This window comes from Orcinus orca, chromosome 5 (genome assembly GCF_937001465.1).
Source record: "Orcinus orca chromosome 5, mOrcOrc1.1, whole genome shotgun sequence".
In the NCBI taxonomy this organism is placed as follows: Eukaryota; Metazoa; Chordata; class Mammalia; order Artiodactyla; family Delphinidae; genus Orcinus; species Orcinus orca.
This window is the reverse complement of record NC_064563.1, coordinates 109,079,268-109,105,999: the sequence shown is the minus strand read 5'-3', so window position 1 is coordinate 109,105,999 and position 26,732 is coordinate 109,079,268.

The following is a 26,732-nucleotide window of genomic DNA, read 5'->3' as shown; positions in this document are numbered from 1 at the left end:
AAGGATAAATTTTGTTTACATTAGAATTATTAGCTGGACAGTGTGATGAGCAAATTTTGAAGGATCTCCTCAGTGGTGAAGTAGATGCAGCTGAAATGGTACTTCACCTATCGGTATAACTTATTCAAGTAGCTTTTTGGGTTAGTGTCAGAATTTCAAAGTGAAGTGGCACATGGAGGCATGTCTATCATTGATACACACTACTTGAGTTTTAGAAATCGAAAGATTCACCCAGAAGAACAAGTCAGCAATCACGAACGTTTTGTATAGGTAAATGTAGCCTTGGCTTGGGGTCTTGTCCTATGTCTTCCTGCATTATAATGCTCAACAACCTAATATAACATTAAAACATCTCAGAGAAAAAGACAGTTTTATAACTCTAAGAAATGTAGTAGACCGTGAAATTATGCCATTACCTTAGAGGCAAAATTGGCTGTAGTCAATTAGGTGTTAAATAGCATTTTCTTTCATTTGATGATGGTTTAAGGGTCACACGAGAAAGAAGGACTGTGGGTGAAAATCTGCCATATACCTATTACAATGTGTCCCCACCTTCACATTCCAAAGACCCTACAGAAAGAAAAGAAAATATAACTATTGGAAATGTGATAGAACATTAAAATTAAAGATACATTAAACCAGCTTCCAAAATTCCAAAATCTTTTTGGATCTATCTTTTTTTTAAGAAACAGTGTAACATCACATTTTTTCACAAGTAAAAATAAAAACAAAACAAAATCAAAATCTCTGTACATTCCATGCCATGAAGAGAACTACCATGATCACAACAAACTTCAATAGCTCTGAGCCTCAAAATATTGTGTATTTAAACACTAATGGGCAAAGATTTCACGAATGTGGAATTTCATTCCACTCTGGTGATGTACAAGTGCAGATCCCTTTCCTTCTTTCTGCTCCTCCCTTTTAGAAGCAGTCATCGTTAGACTAGGAATGAAACCCTGAGTGAAGAGAAAAAGGAAGTAAAAATCACAGTGATCCAAAGGACATGATATAGGGAATATTTTGTGATGGGACTTTGAATTTAGTCAGTTCCTTTACTTGGCATGAGAGGGGATGCAATTTGAAGAAGCAGGAGGTTGGCTTCTATGTATCCTATGCCCAAAGGAATGGGATAAAGGAGCCCTTCAGATATTCTTTGTCCAATCCTGGTCACCAGACCGGGAAAGAAAGTGATGAAGGTTTAACAGTAAGGATAAATAAATACATACACATAAAACTATTTTTTTAGCAATAGCCTTTCTCACCTTATCCAACCTCCACCTTCCACATAGAAAGAGTTCATTTCTGTTAAACAGAAGTTTTGATAAAACATAGAGTAGGATATCAGAGATCCAAAAAGTTTTAAATGACGATGTTCCCTGGAGAAGTGATAATTGATGATTCCTGAGTGGGGCAAGGATGCTAATAGCATATGACTTACTGAGTGGACAATGTAAGGGGAGGGCAAAGCAGAATGACTCAGGACCAGAGAAATGATTTTAGACTGGAAGTGAGAGAAAGAAAGGAGACATGAGGTGGCTGGTGAACTTGGGACAAGGATTCATGATCCTGACAGAGCCTATTAAGTTTTACTCTTGGGTACGTGGTGGACTCTTACTATTGTTTCTCCATGAAATCTCATTAAAATATCATCATTTGCTAATGCATCATAGTGTTAAATCTGCTATTAGGGTGCTGAGTAGAGTATCTTGTGGTTTGAGGAGAGCAGCAGCGAGAATGCTGCCCCATGTTTGCTACACAAACATCTAGGTGACGCTTCCCTCTTCCCCCTCTTCCCTACACAGAGTGGTCTTTCTCTCTTCCTCCTCTTCCTGTCAAAGTTGCTCTAAAGAATAGACCTGATATTGATTAGCTACAACAGATTATATATTAAACATAGTGTGTTCTCTCTGAGGTAGTGTCACTTAAAATGTTACCTGAGTCGTGAAATAAAAGGTACTCCCACCCAGCTGACATGATTCCAGGACTCAGTGAGAGAGGCAACCCTTTGGACAGAATCACCTATTTAGGATCAGAAATCAGTAAACCTTATCTATTTATTAGAAAATTATTTCTGACAGCTTTTTATTAAGCTTATACTAACTCAATCTATCAATAACTTGATGATGAGGGGTTGAAAAGTTGACACTGTTTGGAGAGCAGGGTTTGGACTTCCAGAGCGTTCCTGGATATGAGAACTCCGTGTGAGATTTACCAGAACTCACCGCCAAGAGGCCATCCCCACTGAGTGGGGGTAGATTTTCTTCAGTAGAAACACCAATCATCCTGTAACCTTCTAATATACTAAAAACCCATAAAGTGCCCTTCCCACCAAAGCGAGTTATGTTGGAATTTTGAAATTCAAACCCCCATCTCACCCTCAAACACGTTTCTCAATGGCTCTAGTCTATGTGATCCTGTTTTGAAAGGGGAGTTTAGTTTCTTGTCTTATCTCCCCTTGGGAAATTCTTCCCTTTCAGAAATAAAAAAAACAACTAACAATTCTCTTAGATATAGATGACTATTTCACAAACGAATCATTAAAAGTTCATTGTAAAAAAACCTTAAGTTTGCATTATTTTTCTCCCTGACTTTGAAATAGAAAAACAGAAGATAAAAAGTATATTTAATTTTCATAATCCAAATGTTCACTCTATCAATATGCCCAAGAAAATGGAAATTTAACCATCAGAGCACCATAAAGAATTCTTCCAATTTATATCTGTAGATTAATTAAATCCAAAAGAAACTTGTAAATATTTTGATAAAAGAAAATCCTATTACTAAAATCATATCATACTCAAGGTGAAAAACACAGCAAAAATGAAATTAGGAACAGAATGACTTTTAGTTAAACAGACGGCAAAAGTATTTACAAACACCACTTAAAGTGCTTATTTATTCTTGAAACATTCAAGTAAATCATTTAGATAATCCATCTTAGGTTCTTGCAAACCTTAATCTTGATTTTCAGAAGATCTTTAATTGTCTCCATTATGAGAACACCTAGGCTTACTTGTATACCTAATTTTGTGAGGACGGAAATTGTTATTAAATTTTTGCTAAAGACCAGACATCAGAAACAGTCAACTAAATAAAATGGCAAATCATTAAATTTCTAAAACTCTGTGGAGCTTCTTGAGAAAAAAATCCAAAGTGGAACTAGGCCAAAGACTGGTGAACAAAATGAAAGCCCCGATGGAGTTTTGAGATCACTGAGAACTAGAGAGAACTGTGTAAAAATAATAATAATAATAGTAATGTAACGTGAAATGTTAAAAAAATCACTAATTATATTGATAATATATTATAAATGTTCTAATATTTTAGATTAGTAATTTTAACAGCAGTTATTCCTCATGTTTTGGGAGATACCTATTAATCATCAGAAATTACATACTGCGTTACATCTTTAAGATAGCCCTTGACAAAATAATGTACACTATTACCGCACCAAATTCCTTTGTTAATTTTTGTTGAGACTCTTGAAACAACCTTATCATTTATGTACACTTACGATTGCTGAATTAGTATATAAAGACATATGTTGTGATCATTCATGTTATATATTTAATTAGTTAATATTACCTGGGATTTTTTTTATTATAAGATATATCTAGAATTTAGATTATAATTGTGCATTAAAGCATCTTGCCATTCAGTTTTATTAAGTATGATGACTCCTTCAAATGACACTGTGCTATGAGTATCTTTTATAATCCCTATTTCTAACATTTGAGAAAGTTTTACATTGAACAAATTGTAATAATGATCCCCAAAAGACAGTTACAGGAGTAAGTCCTTCTTAGTGTCTTCTTCAGATCAATGAAGAATCAGAGATAATTCAAAGCAGTCCTAATAAGGGTGAATTTTTGTCTTTCTTACCTTATAGTACTTGATACTCTTGGATTTTTTTTTTTTTAGAGTGTACAGGGTTTCCTTTTCTAAGTGGGAAAAAATATAGTCTTCATAGCACTATTTGAAAATTGCATTGGCTTTGTTTTGGCTTTTATACTCAGAAAGCTACTCTATAGTATACATGTGAACTAGAATTTAGCCTCAATCAATTGGCAGCCAAATGTTGAAAAATCATATAAGTAGATGATTTGAGTTTGAGTTTTCTCTTAATGGCTTAAGTATCTGTACTGAAACAAAGTATATATATATTGGGTTGGCCAAAAAGTTTGTTTGGGTTTTTCTGTAACATCTTCCATATAACATCTTGTATACATATACATATAGAGATATGCATACATATATAGAGAATTAATTTTTCATAGACTTTTAAAATTATGTCCAAGATATTTCCATTGCAGAAAATGTTGACAGCTATATAAAATTACATAAATTATACAAAATTAAACTCTGACTTAATATTTACTTCAGAAGCTCAAGAATTTAATAAAAATACATCATGCGTATAAATTTCATGGTTCCTTAAAAAACACACTTATGCTAAAACATGATACAGAGTCAGTTTCCATTTCACTAGAAATTCTCATTGTTTCCAGGGACATTACCTTGAAACATAAGGTTGAGTATATCAAGTATATATTCACATCAAATGAAAGCTATCTTTTAACAGAAATTGACAACATCAAATGTCTGTGATTTGCATTGTGTTCATTTTAGTTACTTTAAATGAGCTTACTTTATCAAAAAATGCTTCATGAGATTGAAACTTAGAAGCTCAGGATCAGAGAGGCTGATGGAGTCCACCCACTGTCATTCTGAAACCAAGAAACATTAAATAACTTTCTCAAGGTCACACAGAAAGAATGGAAATGCTGAGAACAGAAACTGAGTTTTCTGGCTTACAATCAGCTGTCCTTTCTTAACACATAAACTATCTTATTAACCCACACATTTTCCTGATGAGACAACTAATAAGCAATGTGGTATAAATGTAGTACAGATCGTAGCATTAGAACTGAAATTAATCAGCACAGTGTGGTGAAGGGTTTTAGGAGGTGGAGAAAATCTGAGTGTACTCTGGAACCCAGAAGGCAGGAGAGATTAAACTTTGAGAAAAGGCAGAGGAGATTCATGCTCAAATGTTTGCTTTTTAAGAAGGGAAAGAATTAGAGCTGGCTCTAGGCAATGTTTTAAAGTACAATTCATCTCTTAAGATCATTTCTTGCCTCACATAGTTTGTTCTCATATTCCATGATCCCTTTTCTCAGTACTTTTGCTAGCATCTTCTTTTAATGTCTCCTTGCTCTTCCTTGTTAAACCTCCCATTTTTCAGAGTGGGATGGTTTTTTTCCATAAAAAAAAAATCAACATAGCTCATCTTAGCCATAGTGATATCAGCTTCTCCTAAATCATTTGGGACTTTTTTGTCCCAGTGAATCTCTATATGATGATGGTTTCTAAATCAGTACTGGAGACAAAGAATAGGACAGAACTCCTTTACTCACATCCTAATACCTGGTGTGTAAATATATGTAAATGTGCATAAAATGGATTCTAGGCAAACAAAAAGATATGAAGAGTTGATAAGTCCTCTTCCCAAGGATAATCATATCAGTTACAAATATTTACAAGAATTATCTATAATGTATGATTGCCATGAAGAATAAAACTTCTAAGCATATTCCTCACTTTCTCATCCATTCATTTAGAACATATTTATTGAGTACCAAAAAATGGCAGGAACTCTGCTACATACGCAAACAAATGGATGTCTGAGAGGAAGACAGACAGGCTGACTTAAATGATTAACATTAAATGAAAGTATTATATATTTTAATACAAAATTAAATTTTATTCATATATGTACTTGGTGTCTACACGATTTTTCTTCTCTGATGTCCTATGGTCATATTTATAGAAACGAAAATGAAAATGCCATACTTTACCTATTGTCTCTCCCCCAACTTAAGGACTTTTAATTTTCAAATGTTCTCCAAAACTAATTGATTACAATTTCTATGTTGGGGCTTCCCTGGTGGTGCTGTGGTTGAGAGTCCGCCTGCCGATGCAGGGGCCACGGGTTCGAGCCCTGGTCTGGGAAGATCCTACATGCCGTGGAGCAACTAAGCCCGTGCGCCACAACTACTGAGCCTGCGCGTCTGGAGCCTGTGCTCTGCAACAAGAGAAGCCGGGATAGGGAGAGGCCCACACACCGCGATGAAGAGTGGCCCCCGCTTGCCACAACTAGAGAAAGCCCTCGCACAGAAACGAAGACCCAACACAGCCATAAATAAATAAATTTTTTTTAAAAATGTCTATGTTGAAACTCATTAGGAAAGTATTTGATACAAGTGTGTGGGTGGGGAATCTTTAGTCACCTAAGGCCTTGCTCCTTAAAGTGTGGTTTTTCAACCAGTAACAACAACATTATCTGGGAGCTTGCTAGAAATTCAGAATTCCACCCCAGACTTAGTGAATCAGAATCAGGATTTTTATCAATATTCCCCAGTTGACTAGTATCACATTCAAGTTTCAGAAGCACTCATTGATCTAAGATAAAATCTGGAGAGGCCAGGACTAGTTTCAGCCCATGGTGTAAAATTTTCCATGCATGGTGCAAAACACAGAATATCAGAATTACACTTTATTTTACCATAATGGTAATAAAAAAATGTGCCCTCAGTTTTTACTAATTCAGTATAGCATGTCCACAAATACCAAAAAGGAATTTCAGGGGACATGCAGGATATTCTGGGAATTTGGAATCCATGACAGCCATCCAGGGACTTAACACATTCATGGGTTTCCACATCCATCCTTGAATTCATCAGAACTGACCCACCAATTAAATTTACCACTGGTAGGTTTCAACTTCAGAAGTAAACCCTGATCTAGCCTAGATACATTCCTCAGAATTTCCTTACAATATTCCTTACCATTCTTTTCTTTTTTTTTCCTTAATTCAATACCAGTCAATGTATCATACCTACACTTACTCCTATGTTTTTGGTATAATTTTGCTTTTTAATCACCATGAACTCAAAGAGAAGAAAAGAAAACTTTGGCAATGTTCTTGCAACTGGTCTGCTTATAAGGCCATGAGTTTAAATATATAGATTCCTATATGTACTTCCCCAGACCACTGACTGCCCCACCTAAACTACTGAATATGACTTTTCAGGGAAAGACCTTTCTTTCATTCCCCTACTCTTTATCCTCTTTTCATGTTTATCTTTTACTTTATTGCTGGACAGAAAAAAAAAAAGGAATAATATTGCTCATCTCTTCTGGCCACAGTTAGGCCAGAAGTCACTTATCCTTGGAGGACAAGGATGCAGTCACAGCATTAACACAATAAATTATCTTAATGAAGAACATTCAAACCAGAATGTAATTCTGTAATTTCTGCTTCTCTTAGACAGCATCCTTCTCCATCTGTTCTGAGTTTAGAGTCAAAGTGTGCTCTAGATAAATTTAGTGCCTGTGGGAATGGATGTGTAGGAGTTCAAAGACCAGCCTCCTGGATGGGTTGTCAAAAACGAAGAAATATAGAAAAGCTCCTTCTTTTACATACCACAAGGGAAAACAAAGCGGAATCAAAACTCACATCTGTGAGAACCCTGTATGTGACATTACAGAGGATAATACCACCCCAGGAGGCCCTCTTCTTATCTTCTTTGTATTGTAGAGTGAGCGCCCAAATTTTACTTATTTTACTTCTTCTCAAGAGGTGAGAGCACCCATTTTCCCTAAAACCTGCCTGGGGAAATGGCTGCACTTTGTAAAGCGCAGTCACCGTCACACTCCAACTCCGTTGATTGCTGTTCCCAATGATGCAGGTGTTTTCACTTTAATGACTTTGCTATAAGTCTCTATAGGGAAATAGGAAATTCCAAATTATATTACAAGAATGCTACACATTATATGTGGCTCCTGGTCTATAGCTTCTTAGTCTCTCCAAAACAGAAAACGAAGCCCTGCAGAATTTCACCCACCACTTTTATTCTCCTGAAGTAGATTCTTAATAAATATTCCTTTTCTTTATGTGTTTACTCCATGGTACTCTCTTCCCATTCTAAGAATGCCATCAAAACAGGAAAACTGTCTTTATATTATTTCCAATTAGTAATGATTTGTGTTCTCTATAAACTAATTAGATTAAGCTTGTTAATCTACTCTATCCTTGCTGCTCTCTTTTTTGTCTGCCTACCTATCAAATACTGAGAGAATTACATTCAAAGATGCATGAAATATGCCAAAGGCATTAAAAGTGCAGTGTTTAAAAGTGCAGTGTGAGTGTTGGGGGATTTTTGTGGTAAATCCCATTTGCATACAGTTGAAAACACTGGGAAAAATGCTAACAGACTGGAGTAAAAAATATAACCTACCTTTTTACATCATTGTCTTAAACAGTTAACAAAGCATATTTAGCATCCACTGTACACAAGGCATTGCACCATGTAATGCAGGGATTTGAAAATAAGACAAGAGTTCTATAAAATATAGTATGAAAGAGGAAATAAGGCACACATCAGTTCTGACAGAAGATGTCATTTGATAAAAGTTCTAATAGAGTGCAACAAACAAAAGATTAATGGAGCGCAAGGGCAGAGACCACTTCTAGGCAGATTGATTTAAAATGCCCCCGGAAAAAGTGGTGAAGTCTTGAAGGATGAGTAAAATTGTGACAGAGAAAAATAGAGTATATTTTACAAGAGTGACAAGGCAATAAAATATTGGCTTGTTCAGGAAAAGAGAAGTTTTCTAATTTGGTTGGATTATGTTATTCATAATCTGGGTGATGATTTGTTGAAGTCCAAACCTCAGTACCTCAGAGTGTGACTGTATTTTTGGAGATAGGGCCTTAAAATGATAAGTTAAAATCAAGCCATTTAGACTTGATTCTAAGATCTAATTCAACCTCACTGGTGTCTTTATAAGAAGAGGAGATTAAAGCACAGAGAAGAGAGAGGTGCATGAGCACAGAGAAAAGACCAAGTGAGGAAGCATGAAGGAGGTAGTCATCTGCAAGCCAAGGAGAAACCAAACCTGCCGACACCTTATCTTGGACTTCCAGCCTCCAAAACTGAAAGAAAATAAATTTCTGTTGTTTAAGCCACATACTCTGTGGGTATTTCATTATGGATGCCCTAGAAGACTAATACAGGAAGATAACAGAAAAATAAAGAATGATGCCTGTTTACCTTTGATTAGCCTTTGAAAGCCATCACACATGTATATACTTTCTTTTAAAGCATTTACTATTACTGTACGTCTCAGCTGGTTATTACCATGAAAACCCCCAACACTTGGTCCTTGTTCTATCTGTTATTCTGCCACCCCATTTTCACCCATAACATACTACAAATATTAAAACCATCTAAATCTAGCTTCACTCCAACCTCATCAGATCGCCCATAAAAATATTCTAGCTCAAGAAAAGCTCACAAATATCTATCTATATAATAAGGATGACTTAATAGGACATATATGAAGATAAGAATATGGACAATATGTTTATAGAATTATAACACAATGCTTAATTCCAGAAGGAAAGTATGAAGTTATAAGAATTCTTTATAATGTATTTGTTTGAAGGAGATTAGTTTTGTTCTTGTTCAAGCTCTCCTACCTGCTATACCAAATGAAGGTTTCTAAAGAGTGAGCTGTATCTTCATCGTACTTGGTGATAAGTGAGCATAAGGGTATTCATCTCCCATTCTTCTGTTGGTTTGGATTTATGTGCCATCTATTAAAAACACATAATGCTAAAATACAGATAGTAGAGAATCCATGACTTATACAATTTAGTTTAGTCTTGGTTTCCCATAATTTACCTGCTAATTTAATATTCTTCTAACTTGCTCATAGTTCTAATTTGTAGAAGCAATAACTATACCAGAAGTGCTATACTAACTAGTATTTTTTATTAGAAATTTTTCTTTAATGGTGCATGTGTTCTTTCCTTATAAAAGACTCCAAGACACTTACTAAAGCTAGATCTTCTATTTCTGTTTCATCTCCCATAGTAGTTTGGTATTCTGCAAGGAGTGCATATTGTATAAATATGGAAAATATATACTATAGCCAGAAAGTGTCAGAGATGTTCATCATATTATTATAAAGGCAAATGAATAAGGAATAATTAAAAGAAGGTCGAACGTGGATCAGTGATGAGAATGTGTCATAAGCAAGGGTTATGATCAATTCAATTATGTGCCTTTGAGGTGTAAAGGGGAAAAAAAAAATGTCAGGGAGATACTTCAAGCTTACTTATAAGCCAATAAAACTTAAACTCCTTATGATTCTAATAAAACAGCAAAGGAAATATTTTAAGCTGTTGGATAGCAAGATGTATGTTATATTAAATATCAATTTTGTCATATCATCTCCCACTCTTAGATGTTATAGAATAAAGAAAAGTTTTAACAGTAAATCTTTCTTTTAAATGTAGATATACAAAAGTGAAGACAAAGAATACTTGGAGCACTGAATTGATAAAAGAACATTTTTATACTTCATATTATTCCATTTTCTTTTATTTTACTATGCAATGATTTGGTGAAATCCATAAATTTTGCCTTTTATAGTGAAAAATCTGATAGATGTATTTGGCTGCAGAAATGTTTCTGAACTAGTTCCAAAAGAGATATAGAAAAAGAAAGGTTTGGCTTATACATATATTAATCTTTACAGTGGTTTCAGAAAACACATTTCTTGGCATAGCTAAGTTAGGTTTTCAAGTTCGAATTTTTAAAAAAAAAAATCCCTCATGATGCATGCAACTTCTTTTTTAACAATATGGGTATCTACTATATTTAAGTACAGGGTATTTACATTCTTATTGAGAAAAATCAAAGGGGAACACAAATTTTGAGCAATAAAGCCCATTAAATATGGGCAATGAAGTCCATGACATTATGTTTTGGCAAATGCTGTTATCATATCATCATCACCAACAAATGTTTTTCAAAGACTCACCGTAAGTGAAGCTAAGTATGAGTTTCTGGGTATATGATATAATATTTTGGGCATCATATATAATAATTTAAAATAAGACATATGGGGGAATTCCCTGGCTGTCCAGCGGTTAGGACTCTGCGTTTTCATGGCCCAGGGAGCAGGTTCAATCCATGGCTGGGGAATTAAGATCCCGAAAGCCATACGGTGTGGTCAAAAAAGAAAAGAAAAAAACTAAATAATAAAATAAGGCACATGTTCCCTATTTGAAGACAAGAGAATAATTTATACTACCTAGTTTGAGCTCCAATTAATTTATTAAAGGCTGTTTGAAACCTCACAGTATTGTAGGAAGACTAATGGGTGAACTTCCAGAAATAACTTCCCAAACACAACAGGTCTGCTAAGGGAGATAATGCTAATGCAGAGGTACCCAGCCTCTGCCTTCACCTATGCCAGCAGCAAGAAGCAAGTCCCATTGATGCCCCATGAAGCTCAACTGCAATTTAAACTCTTGCATGGGTGTGTCAATTTTGTGTGACCTAAGTTACGTATCTTTCATTATATTTTATTATCTTGGGAAAGGTAATTAACAATTAACAACAATGTGAGAATGTGAGGAACAATCAAAATATATTTTAAAAAGTATTTAAAAACTTTTGGGTAGTCATAAATGGCAAGTGTCTACTTCTATACACAGCCAACTTCCATCTCATTAGCATTGCCAGATTCTATTTTTCTAAGTACTTTCACTATAGTTTTACATATACATACATACATACATATATATATATATACACACACACACACGTACCTACGTAAAATTCTATAATAATTATCCACTCGGGTTTTAAGAAACTATGGGGTACTTGGAAATGGCAGTAGACACCCTCCTCTAGGGGAGGTCATAAAATAATTTTTGTATTGTTAACTCTTGAGTAGTATTACCTTTAAGTTTAACTACAATATATTTTACAATCTTTCTCTCACCAACCAGTGTTAATGTTGCTTCCAAACAGCTTAAGCCAAATAAAAGAATGTTACTGAGTATTTTTTAAAGTAATCGCTTTATAATTTCCAGTCCAGCAAGAAAATTTCTATGTAAATATTGCCAGTGTTTGCTTTTCTTGTGAATGAAGTGGCCATAATTTTTCTGATTAACTCTAAAATGCCTTTCCCACTCACTTCTCTTGTCTACTTGTAATGATATTTGTTCCGAGTCTGCTGAGATACAAATATTAATTTATTTTAGCAGAGGAATCATTTTGAATATACTAGAAAACAAGATGTGCTGGGTAATGAAAAACACATTTCAATTGTTCTTCCTCGAAGTCATTCTGGCTGGTATTTTCTTAGCAGAATTGTTAGAGAATTGTGGGAAAGTTTAAAAGATAACTACATGCGGAAGCAGAGGACTGGCGCACAGGAAATGCTCCATAATTGCTTCTTCCTTAACTTTTCCCCTACTCAGTCCAATTCAGAAAACAGTTATTGCCTCCCCTCTACTTGCCAGGTGTTTGGTGGGCATTGTGGTGAGGTCAGGTCACTGCCCTCAAGCTATTTACAGAGGTAGAGTAAACATTTATTTACAAAACAGGTGCTAGGATCCATGAGAGGATATATAAGCACAGAAGTTCACTTACCAAAGAAGGAAATAATCTTTTGCCTTCATGGAGAAGAGGGTGCTCCAGCATGACTCAAAAGTTATGTAAAAGTTCAACAATTATGGAATATATGCCGTATCAGAAAAATGTAATCTGCTAATGTACTGTCCCTTCTAGGTAACAAAATGTAGTAGACTTGGTAAAACAGCCTGTCAACTATAAACACGCAAATCATTTTACAATAAAAAGATCTGGGTACTTCCAGCTTCTTTCCAATTATATCACATAGAATGAGATATTCTTTTTTTTTTTTTTTTGCGGTACACGGGCCTCTCACTGTTGTGGCCTCTCCCGTTGCACAGTACAGGCTCCGGACGTGCAGGCTCAGCGGACATGGCTCACGGGCCCAGCCGCTCCGCGGCATGTGGGATCCTCCCGGACAGGGGCACGAACCCGTGTCCCCTGCATCGGCAGGCGGACTCTCAACCACTGTGTCACCAGGGAAGCCCCAAGAATGAGATATTCTTTGACAAGCAGAAGCATAATACTCTTAAGTCAATGGGAAGAACAAAGTGAATCAGCTATACATATACATATATCCCAATATCCCCTCCCTCTTGCATCTCCCTCCCACCCTCCCTATCCCACCCCTCTAGGTGGTCACAAGGCACTGAGCTGATCTCCCTGTGCTATGCGGCTGCTTCCCACTAGCTATCTATTTTACATTTGGTAGTGTATATATGCCAATGCAACTCTCTCATTTCGCCCCATCTTACACTTCCCCCTCCAGCTTTCTTCTGATTTCCATTTGCATGGAATATCTTTTTCCATCCCCTCACTTTCAGTCTGCATGTGTTCCTAGGTCTGAAGTGGGTCTCTTGTAGACAGCATATATACAGGTCTTGTTTCTGTATCCATTCAGCCAGTGTATGTCTTTTGGTTGGGGCATTTAATCCATTTACATTTAAGGTAATTATTGATATATATGTTCCTATTACCATTTTCTTAATTGCTTTGTGTTTGTTATTGTAGGTCTTTTCCTTCTCTTGTGTTTCCTGCCTAGAGAAGTTCCTTTAGCATTTGTTGTAAAGCTCGTTTGGTGGTGCTGAATTCTCTTAGCTTTTGCTTGTCTGTGAAGGTTTTAATTTCTCCATCAAACCTAATGAGATCCTTGCTGAGTAACCTTTGTTGTAGTTTCTTCCCTTTCATCACTTTAAATATGTCCTGCTACTCCCCTCTGGCTTGTAGACTTTCTGGTGAAAGATCAGCTGTTAACCTTATGGGGATTCCACTGTATGTTATTTGTTGCTTTTCCCTTGCTGCTTTTAATAATGTTTCTTTGTATTTAATTTTTGATAGTTTGATTAATAGGTGTCCTGGCATGTTTCTCCTTGGATTTATCCTGTATGGGACTCTGTGCTTCCTGGATTTGATTGAGTATTTCCTTTCCCATGTTAGGGAAGTTTTCAACTGTAATCTCTTCAAATATTTTTTCAGACCCTTTCTTTTACTCTTCTTCTTCTGGGACCCCTATAATTCGAATGTTGGTACATTTAATGTTGTCCCAGAGGTCTCTGAGACTGTCCTCAATTCTTTTCATTCTTTTTTCTTTATTCTGTTCTGCAGTAATTTTCACTATTTTATCTTCCAGGTCACTTATCTGTTCTTCTGTCTCATTTATTCTGCTATTGATTCCTTCTAGAGAATTTTTAATTTCACTTATTGTGTTGTTCATCATTTTTTGTTTTCTCTTTAGTTCTTCTAGGTCTTGTTAAACATTTCTTGTATTTTTTCCATTCTATTTCCAAGATTTTGGATCACCTTTACTATCATTACTCTGAATTCTGTTTTCAGGTAGACTGCCTATTTCCTCTTCATTTGTTTCATCTGGTGGGTTTTTACTTTGCTCCTTCATCTGCTGCATACTTCTCTATCTTCTCATTTTGTTTAACTTACTGTGTTTGGGGTCTCCTTTTTGCAGGCTACAGGTTTGTAGTTCCCGTTGTTTTTGGTGCTGGCCCCCAGTGGGTAAGGTTGGTTCAAGGGCTTGTGTAGGCTTCCTGGTAGAGGGGACTGGTGCCTGTGTTCTGGTAGGTGGGGCTGGATCTTGTCTTTTTGGTGGGCAGGACCACATCTGGTGGTGTGTTTTGGGGTGTATGTGAACTTAGTATGACTTTAGGCAGCCTCTCTGCTAATGGGTGGGGTTGTGTTCCTGTCTTGCTAGTTGTTTGGCATAGCGTGTTCAGCACTGGAGCTTGCTGGTCATTGAGAGGAGCTGGGTCTTAGCATTGAGAAGGAGATCTCTGGGAGAGCTGTCGCCTTTCGATATGACATGGGGCCAGGAGGTCTCTGGTGGTCCAATATCCTCAACTTGGCTCTCACACCTCAGAGGCTCAGGCCTGATACCAAGCCAGAGCACCAAGACCCTGTCAGTCACACGGCTACATCAGAGGGTGCTGGCAAGCTCTATGAACACTTTTAGATCTTCAAATAAAAGGCCTTTACAGACTGTTCTCAATGGATTTCCCGTCTTTGCTGAGCTTCAAAGCTTCCAAGATCTTGGCATCTGGGAAGTGAAAAGCAGAGGGAGGGAGCACGGGGCAGGAGAAGCTCCTGGGCGTGTGCCCACGGGGGTGGTTGCCTGAGGGACCTCGGAGCAGAGGGCAAAATGTCCCCCAACTGGATGGACCTTTCTGGTATTATCTGAACTGGGTACTTCAGACCCTTATCATACATAAAGTTATGTAATCCAGTTACCTCATAAATATTTTTAGGATTTTCTTGAATTGCTTTTTGTCACTTGTCATGTCCAGTATTACCATATGTAGTCCAAAGGATCCTGTACTGCAGAAGTCTAAGGGCAGTACTCACAAAGACCCCATGATGGGCAACATTGTGAATAAGGTACACAGTGGCCCTGCTTCGCCCATCTGGAACCTCCTCTGCCAGCTTCACTGTGATACCCTCTGTCTGTATTGTCATGCAGCATCCCTGCAACTTCAGGTCTGTCTGGCCCACTTCCCACCCAAATGCGAACATGCTACCTCCATTCAGTCCTCTGGGTGCCACAAACCAATGGCTGCAGTCTTTAAAAATCTTGAACTTGATAGTATCAAAAGGGATCTCTCTCTCTCTCTCTCTCTCTCTCTCTCACACACACACACACACACACACACACACACACAAACACACAAAACTTAAAACTCCATGTTAATAGCAGGTCCAATATCCAATGTTCCTAAATAGTTGTTGATTTTCTGTTTGCTTTCCAAATAAGATTATGAGACTAACTTTTCAAATAAGTAAACAAAAAATTACAAGTAAGGAAACAAAACAATTACAATAACAACATTATCCATAATGTAATAAATAATTTATGGTAGGCATTGTTCCCAGAAAAGTACCTGGGAAACTCCAAAGCTATAAATTCAAGGGTTAAGGCTGTATGTTAATGAGTCCATCATGATTCCAAAAGGTGCTAATAATATTTATTTATACTGAATCCTAAGCATATTGTCAAGTCCAAGTTGATGTGTCAGACCTGGGATGATGAGATTGAGTTTCCGGGAGAAACCCAGCAGTACTGGCTGATCTCAATTGATCTTGGAGACAACTCTGACAAGTGAAGCAAGACAAGGGCATGTGGGTACCAGCAGCTCCATTTGTCTGGGTGCGCTTAACAATGAGCTTAGAATTCCAAATAAATAAATATTATTAGGTAACCTTTGCCAGCTCTCCTTCTTGAACTGAACAAGACAAAAGTGGAACATGGAAGTCAAGGACATAGCCACAGACTAGCTGGAGTAGCACAGTTGTGAGGGTCTCAATATTATGTTTGCACCTCCAACTTGTCTGTGGCTAAGCGCAGATTTGGGGGATGCCTGCCAAGTAGTCTGTGGTTGTAGACTCCAAACTCAGTAGGAGTAGATATCCTTAATTGAGGTTTGATATAGACTGCACTAGAGTAATTTATCAATGTATAAAATATGTTGTGTACCTTCATGTGCTGCTCGTAAAATATCTACTGCCTCCGTCAGATTTAAATAAAGAAATGCAGGTTGAAGGAATAAATGACTACAGAAGAGGGAAGATTAAGATGATGGGTAAAGACAACACTGGAATGCCACCAAACCAACTCCCTAGTACTTGCTACTTGCAAATGGACAACTTTGAGATCAGCCACCCTCACTGTGAAGAGGTCTGCTTCCCCCTGCTGGAAGCATCTAACAGCTGCACTTACTCCAGAAATTTCTTTTCAATCACATCATCACCAATGATAGTAACAGCTAACATTTATTGTGTGCTTGCCCAATAAATGGATTTGGCATATGAAAATGATAATAAAATGTCACTCTCCTCATGTGCATGACTAAATCTTGCTTATGACTCCTGCATATGTGGCTATGATTCTGTCTGGGCTTTTCTTTGACCACAGCACATGTAATAACACACTCAAGCCCATGAAATAATATGGTTGGATATTCTAATATTCAAAAAATACTCTACTATCCTCTGGCCTATCTCAAATATGTGCCCACACGTTCTAATTACTCTCAAAACCTGCAATCACAAGCAGAATCTCTACTTTCTCAAAGGGAGAAATTCTTATATTCTTTTTCTAAATATCATATCATCTTTCTTCTTCTTACACAATTTTTAATAATTCTTTTCTTCCATACAGAACAGGCTTCAGGGTCCTGTGGAGGCCTCTTTCTTAACCAATTATATGATTGTTTCCCTATAATACCTCCTATAATAATTGAAATGCCATAGCCTGACTCTTTCAATATCTCTATGTATATATGTTTTATGCATAAATTAATTATTCACACAGACTAGAAGCCAACTGAAAGACAATTTTTCCAAAACAAAATAATCTCATGAAGCCACCAAAATCAGTTCATCAAATTTCACATATATATGATATACTCTAATATTTTATGGACCAGTTTAGGTAAATGTCACAATTTGTAATGGAAGTTAATAAACATTCAGAGACTATGAATAGTTACTAAAGCTTCTGAATAAGTAACATATCATAATTATGGCTGGTGGTAATTTGGATGTCTTCCAGTTGTCATCAGGAAATGAGGTGTATCCTCAGGAAGATAATTAAAAGGAAATTGTATACAATTTTCTAGGACCTTAATAAACACTCACAGATAATGAATATCAAAGACAAATTGGTGCTTTGCAATTCATTTTGTTTTCCAAATAGAGACTGTGTGTCACAGAAAGAGGGTTCATTTTGGAGAGTGAAATTTCTAAGATGAAACTGATCTCTGGTGATTCACAGCAGATGGGAAAAACATGACCTTCTCAGTTTTAAGATTTTGAAAGATTAATATCACATGGGGAACAGTTGATTAAAAACACAACGGTTTCAAGTTTGAGGGGCCTCCCTGAGATGAATATAGATATTCTTAATAAAGCTGTGCTCTAACTTACAGAAAAGTTACAAGAATAATGTTTTGTCTCGTTTGACTATTCCTTGGTCAGAACAAGCTGTTACTGTTTTCTGTAAGTAACAATGCCTATTGGTTACCTTGAACTTGATTTCTTTATGTTCACCTTGCAACATATCAAATTTCATAGTCCACCAGGATTCAAAACAGACAAGGATCGAACACTGGGAGATCAGAATTCAAAATCAAAAAATATCTAAAATTATTCTGACAGTCTCATGCAAGAGACGTGTGTTCTCCCTGTGAGATTTTCAGTTCTGCTATTAAGTTATATAACTATATAACTATCAATATTATAACTGCAGTCAAATCTTGATGTAAATCAGCTTAGATCATTTGCAGCCTTTATACTGGCATAACTTGGCTGTTAAAATTGGTCAATGGATGCTAATACAAATACTTCTTAGAGAACCTAGGGCTAAGATCTCTGAGGGCAGTTCTTTTTATTTATGATGGTAGCATTTTATTGTTTTTCTTTTGAGACAGTGTACTCAAGGACTATGATTTCCATATCTGGGAAATACTTAGAATTTTTTTTTCATTTTTGAAAAATATTTTTAACTTTTAATAAACTGGATTATGGCAATTAGGGATGGTTTCAAAACAGCTAATAGGAAATGAAGGTCTAAGATATGCACCACAGATAATTAAAGAAAAAATTATTTGGTATCTCTATTTGGAAAAATGCATAACTCTTTTCTTCAGCTATTTAAAGTAAAATTAGAAATGGTAACAGAGTTTACATTTCTCCACTAAGTCAATATTTATTTTTAAACTCAGACTATATTTATTTGAATATTCTATCAATTTAAATGATTAAACCTCTTTACAAAAAAGTAATGACATATCTAGCAATATTATGCACATTGTTAAAGGTAAGGGAATGCCTGCGTCTGTAATTAAATACCAATGTTAAAGAAAAAGATTAAGCAGAAGATTTAAATTAATACACAGTATCTTACTTTCCTATTTGAGGTATTTTTAATAGGCTGAGATTAATTATGACTGTAACAACACATGCCAGCTTGTTTGATAAGAGTAACACATTGTGGCTGAATGAAAATTGTATAATTGTATTCTCCTTATATTTGAGAATAAGTATTAACTGAACATTTGGCTAATATAACCATTTCTTTTTTTTTCTTTTATTATTTTTTTAACATCTTTATTGGAGTATGATTGCTTTACAATGGTGTGTTAGTCTCTGCTGTATAAGAAAGTGAATCAGCTATATGTATACATATATCCCCATATCCCCTCCCTCTTGCATCTCCCCTCCCACCCTCCCTATCCCACCCCTCTAGGTTATAACCATTTTTGAAACAATTGCAAATATTAGCTGATTCTATTCCTCATCCCTCACACTCAATTAATTGTGGGTTTCTTAAATATCCAAAACACTTGACCCCTAGTAAAATTTGACCATACTTCCTATCTGTACATCTTGCGTAAATACAAGTCTAATTATTTTAGAAAACTATGAAATACTGCAAACATACAAAGAGTTTAGAGAATAAGGCTCCCTTATTACCAAGATTTAACGTATGCTTCTATTTTGTCATTCTTTGCTTTAGATCACTTTTTTTTGTTAAAAGAAGTAATATTTTACCAATGTAGTTAAAAGTCACATCTAATGCACCCATTATTGTCAACTTCTTTGTAGAAAGACCTAACATCTTAAAGTTATATGTAACCTACCAATCTTTTTTTAAACTTCATATATATGTGTGTGTCTGTGTCTGTGTGTGTAACAGCATGAGATATTAATAATATATTTTGTATTTTAACAATTCATATAAATAACATCTTACTGTCCATGCCACTTTTTTGCTTTCAATATTGTGTTTCCAACTGCACACTTGAAGGTCATACATTTCAAAAGTTTCATTCTGTTCTGCTTAATGTATATGCCATTATTTGTTTGTTTATTCATTTATTATTTCCTGAAAATGTTCTCACAACATGACCTTATTGCTAGCCCCTTTTACATTCCTCAATCTTATCTGCTTTACTTTCAGCATCTTGAGACAGTGTTAATCAATCTCTCTTTCTTGAAACACAATTTTCTCTTCATTTTCTTGATACCACTAGCTTCTGGATGTTACCAGTCCTTGCTCCTTTTGTCTTCTCATTTTTATCCTCCCTTTGGATGACTGCATGTACTTTCCTGATTTCCATTACAAGTAGGCCAAGGCTTTCTCCTGAAATTCAAACCTGTAACTAGATGTCTCCACTCAGCTAGCCCACTGACAGCCCATGTTATCTTGCTCAAGACTGGATGTTTCTTGTCCAGACTTGACCCTTGCCTTGCGTTACCTATGCCATGAACCTTGATTCCTTCACCATCCCCACAACTATTCGATCATGAAGTCCATTTAACTACTTCTCATGTAAAACTTCCTATAAGATCAAACCACTTTTCCTGTCTCTAGTCATCAAACTTTATCATCTATTTTCCACACTGAATTCTAAATGATGTTTCCAAAACCAAATATAATTTTGCAACTTCTCTGCTTAACTTAAGTGGCTCCATGTGGTTCTCTGAATCAAGTAATCAAACCTTAATGTAAGTCACCAGGCCTAGCATTTCAATTTCTTTACACATCTCATATTCATACTGACACAATTCTTCTCTTTTCATCAAAATACTCAAAGAGGTAGAGAGTTGCAAATGAAAATTAAATATATTTCTCTTGATCTCTTAAATGTCTTTATTGAGGCCTGGGCATACTACCACACATACAATAAGAAATCTTGAAATTAGATAACCAAATTGGATCTCATAATCATTTAGAATGGTAATGAAAGAAGATGCTGAGAAATTTAAGACAAATAAATATAGTTTTTATTTTAAAAATATATTTTGTAAATTACAGTGTAAAAAATCTTTAGAAACTCAAAATGGACAAGAAACACAGTAGTTAATTAAAATTTGCAAAACAGTTTTCAATTAGTAGAAATTAACATATATCCCCTGAACCAAATAAATCAGATTCTGTTTTCTCTTTTGATCAGTTCTGTTGTTGATCAAAGAGATGTAGAAGACAGAGGTTATCTGACTTTAAAGACATTTGACATCATTTCTTCATCAATTATACCATTTCTTATGGTTTATTTTGGTTGACAGAAGAATAAGTACTGGATAAGTGTCACACTTATGTAGATTAAAAAAACAAGTTGAATGACAGTACAGAAAAAGCCAAATTTAAATTAAATCATAATAAACTATAGATAAATTTCAAGAAGCATAAAATTAAAATGTGGTTTGTTCTAGGCCTCCACATGATTAATGTCTTTTAAAATAACTTGTATTAATATATAAAATGTCTGCTTATTAAGTAGGTTCCTGTCATATATCTATGAGGAACAGTGATTTTATATCACTAGAGAAAGAATTAGTGAACTGGGAGATAAAGCTGAGAAAAATATGAAGAACATAGCAAAAAGAGAAAGAACATGTGAAAGAGCTAGACACTTGGAAAATAGGAGAATTCCAAAGTACATTTTATTGATGTTCTAGAAGAAGGACAAAGAAAAGGGTGTAGGAAAAATATTTAGAGAATTTCTAGAATTGAAAAAATAAATATTTAGCTTGAAAAGGAACAAGTCCTAAACAGAAAAATAAAAACAAATCCATACTAGATGAATGTAGCTGAACTGCAGGATCAGCTGCAGACAAAGAAAAACCTTACAATCTATTGCGGAGAAAAGAGAGATCGCCAAAACAGAAATAGCAGACTGACAACATTGATAACTAGTAGAATATAATGAAATAACACCTTCAAAGTGTACAGAAAAAATAATTCTGCAAAATAGTCTATATTCAGCTCAAACATGATTAAAGAATAATGGAAAGAAGGTAATTTTTAACAAAGTTTAAAGGTATTGATCTCTACTAAAGGAACTATGAAGGTATCTATTTCAGCATGGAATAAATGCCCAGAAGGGAAGAGTGATACTTAAGAAACAATGATGAGTAAAGAAATGAATAAATATTATGTACACCTAAATAAACATTGACAATAAAAGTAATAATATTAAGTGATAACAATACTAATGACGAAATTAGGCAGTTGATTGAAAACCAAGGTGAAAAAAAATACTAAAAATGATATGGAAGATGACATAATCATGAAATATGAAAGCATCACAAGAGAGGGTTGTAAAGCATTTGGGGGAGGAATATAGACTGATAAATTTGACCATATTTAAATTTAAAATTACTCCAAACTCAGCTCTTCTATGAACAATTATATATAAGATATTAAGCAAAATGGATATAGTAACTCTATTTGGCATCATTTAAGTGATATTGCTCAAAAGAAGTTAAGTAGCATGAAATTTTACTTAATGTAGATGAATTTAAAATAAATTATAGTTTTCTTAAGTATGACTAGAAGAGTGCCTCTCTCACAGCAGATACTCAGTAAATATTTTTTAAATGAATAAATATTTCAGAATTGCTGAAACATTTCAAGTTAAGTTGCAAAAAATAAAGAATAAAAAAGTTATAGCTCAAAATGTAGCTAATACTACCATTTTATTTTTTGTTTTTTTCCTTAATCATTCTATTAACACTAATGATAAATTATATACTTTTTGGAGCTTACATTTTACACCAAATTTGCACATGCCGTATTTTTGATTGAAAACTGAGATCTCTAAGTTTCACACCAAGGAACTTTAGTTATTTCCAATTCCAGTGATAATTCCTACTACTGGTTAAAACCAAAAATACTGATAAGAGATTATGGTGATATTAGAGTAATGAACTATATTATGATTTTTAAAAGCAGTGAAATAAATCTGATGATACAATTCAAAAATTTTCAGGACAAAGTATACTAAAATAAAAAATGCATGAATAAAATAAACAATATTATTCTTACTCACTACTGCTCAGTTTTCTAATAATATCAAGCTGGGTACCAAGAATAGGCCATTGCTCAAATGGTGACCCTGGTCTAAGGGTAGCGTTATACAACGGTGCTGACAATTCTGCAAGGGGGGTTGGCTCATTTTGATGAAAAGTGATCCTGAAAAGGGGACCAGGGCCTGACCTCTTAAAGTCAAGGTTTCCTCAGTTCCTTTATCCAGATCCAGGTGTGATAGACACAACCTGCTAGATACCAAAGCAATCCTCCTACATGAAGGGGCCTCAGGTACCACAACTTTTAGAGATGACTAAATCGCTGTGCAATTCACAAACATTGCTATTTTCCAGGGCATAAAATAAACTCAGGAGGGCTGAAGGAGAATAATGTGAGGTAACTGCTCCCTCACAAACCCTAAACCATCAGTCAGCTCATTTTCTCTCTAGTTCAACACCATGGTTAGCTCACTGATTTTGTTTTGCTTTACTTCTGCAGTTACAGAAGTTTTAATGCTCAACAGCCTTTTCCTACCAATGGGCTTTGACTGGGAACCTAGAGTTGAATGGTCCTAGCCAAATCCCATTCAGGTGAATGAAGGGTCCCCATGACAGAGACTTGCCTCCTGCACATCTCCCATATCTAAGAAGTGCCTGCCACATTTGCTACAATGGGATCTTCTCACTCTTACCGAACAAAAAGCACTTGGCACCTTTTTACTAAAGCACTTCCAGCATCAGGCCGCCCATAGACATACATAATCATGAACAAAACTGGACAGGTTCAGATGTAGGGAAATACATGTAAGGAATAATTATGACTGAATGTTGTTATTGATTCCAAGGAGAATGTGATCATTAATTTGAGTTTTGATAACTTAGCATGGTTTCATGAAGTAAATGATGAAATTAAGGGGTGGTTGTATTTTGTTTGTTGGAAAGCAATGAAAGTTGTTAACTATTTCAGAAAATCATAACATAAACTGTAATACTGCCCAGAGTATTTGAATTATTAATAACACAACAACAGAAACCTGTGCGAATCTGCATATTTCACTCATGGTGTAAACATTTGACTACTTCTCTGTATCGTCTACTGAAGTCTTGCTAAGACATTTAGACATTGAAATATTTATTATTCTATTATAAATTAATAATAAAATTAATCAATTAATCGAATTAATCGATTGATTGATTAGATTATTATTGACACAATATTGGCATTTTATGTAATTTTGGTACACAAAATATTGGTATAAAATAATTGGTGTTTTATGAAATTATGTAGGTGGGCTGTGTTATCTACAAATTTTATTTCGGGACAGTAAAAAGGGAGTTATAAAATATTTGCTATTAAAATAGAATCTGATAGGGTTGAGAACTACTTTTCCAAAGCAAACCAGATACAGTCAATGCTAACAAACTTTCTGACTGTAAAAGTAATAAAGGCTTCATATTAGTTTTCTAGGGCTGCTGTAAAAAAGTACCACAAACTGGTACTTAGACAAAAGAAATTTATTCTCACACTTTTGTAGGTTAGAAGTCCTATTGGTTCTATTCCCCTAGAAAACCCAGACTAACACAGAAGGCTGGGCAGCAGAGAAGTCAGCCAAGGTTGTACCACAAGAACAGTGTGGTTAAGGCACTACTGCAAGTATCCTGACCCCTGGACACATGCCTCTTTGCCCACTGCTGACTCCATAACAGCATGGACATTTGCTACAATCATCCCTGTACTTGTGACTCTGCTGTGGCCACAGTGAATAATCCTTAGCTGTCCGAACATCTTGATTTTATTGACTCCAAATACAAAGTCTCATTGGAAGCATCCAGTTAACCAGTGCCAGAGGGTAGGGAGAGGAAATGTCCAGTCCCCTTTGCTTTTTATAGAAGAAAGACAGGCTCAGCATCCCACCAAAGACTGCACAGAGGAAATTCCCTCAAATTATGAAGGGAATTCAAATAACAAAATAAATGCCAATGTCAGCTATTATGGCACTCAGAGCACCTGGTAAGTCTTTTCATACCTGCTATATATATATGTATGTGTGTGTGTGTGTGTGTGTGTATATATATATATATATATATATATGCCACACATACTTACATTATGTTTCCAATATATGTTTAAAATATCTAGGTCACCAAATAGCATCTGAAAGAATTCTCACACTGGCCTTGCTAAAAATAACATTGTAAGAATTAAAATTTGTCTGCCTCTGCTTTCCTTGTCTATTTTGACTAATTATATTCTACCTGGAAGACCATATATATTCTAAGGATGTCATCATGAGTTTTATTTTCTATTAATTGAACTATATTGTGACTCTAGCATAAGCTCTTCTCCCTATTCTTTTGGAAAACACTTTCATAGATGTTAACACTTAACCTTGAAAAAGTCTTCCAATACTCAAGAGGAATCAATTAGGAACAAGTTTAAAAGAGAAAAGCAAATAACCAAAGGTATAGCAAAAACAATCAGTGTCATCAGTGGATAATATTGAAAGATGTTGTTTATAGGAAGTTGAATATTATGACAAAATGGAAGTGATACTGGTAAAATTCCATGAGTTAAAATAGAGTTTCCTCAGTGAATGTCATAATAAACAAGTCAGGGAAAGTCAGATGTTTTCCGTTCTCACACTCCTTTCAGATTGCTGAGAGAAAAGTGACCTTCTCTATTGCTAAATTCAGAAAGGTATCTATCTGTAATATTATGATGCTCCAAAACTGTTAAGAACTAAAAAAAACAGATTTTAGAGAAAAGTCAAAAAGTACACCCTTCAAATTAATATTTTCTACCCAGTTAGTTTAAAATATTTTACATTGTTCAGTTACCTTTTAATACCTCCAAAAGGTAAAAACAGAGAAGAGTTTTCCTTCTTCTCGAAGAAATAATAATTGTGGAGCGTTCTCTGTGAGCCAGAAACCATGACAGATGTCTTTATTTGTGCTATCTCATGTAATCGGCATAAGCCTGAAAGATCCATGTATTGCAATTGATTAATTCTCTTTTAATCTAGTGTCATATTCTCCATCTCCTTTCTCCCCCATGAAATTTATTTGTTCAAGAAACAATAGTATGCCTTTTGAAATTGCCCATAGTCTGGATTTTGTTGACTGCACCAAATTTGCATACAGTTTTTATTTTCTTCATTTTACAAGACTACTAAAGGTGGTGTTATCGTCTTCCACCCTGAGACACATAATATCTGGTTTTCTCTTTTTGTGATGTTAGCAGCCATCCATAGATACTTGATTCCTCCTCTCTTTGTGCCAGTTTTCAAGGTAATGGCTTAGTTCACTGACATGATTTAATTGTGAGCTACTAGTTAATATTTCAGTACCATTATAAACCCACAGATCTAAATACATTTGAAGTGATGCAATCTTTTGTGGTTATTATCTTTTTTGATGATATAATTGTCAATGAGAGCCTCTTCATGTGAGCGTTTTGAGCACAATCCCTTGCTGTTTGGTGTGACGTGTTACTGTCTCATCTTGCACTTGTCCTGCCCAGCCCTGAAATCAGCACTTTCTCCAAAGGAACCCTGCTTTGAGAAATTGTATTTAGGCTCAACATGGGCACGTGATAGCACTGCTTTTTATAAATTACAAAATAGTCAAAGCTTCTCTGATCAGGAATTTGAGAAAGTGAAACATTCTTGCTTGTCATCAAAACTCTTGGATCATCAACCAAAGCTATTTTCAAATGATTTCCTTGTTAGTTGCTTAGACAATACAAGACTAGGTAAGGAATACAATAAAAATCTTAAAAGCATTGTCAGCCAAGAAAGTGACCAACTCCCACAGTATTTTTTCCTTCATATTTTATATTCAGCTTCTAAATTTATGTAAAAACAGGTATTATTTTCCAGGTACTATTATCTGCTATATCTACATAGTGCTTTACTGACT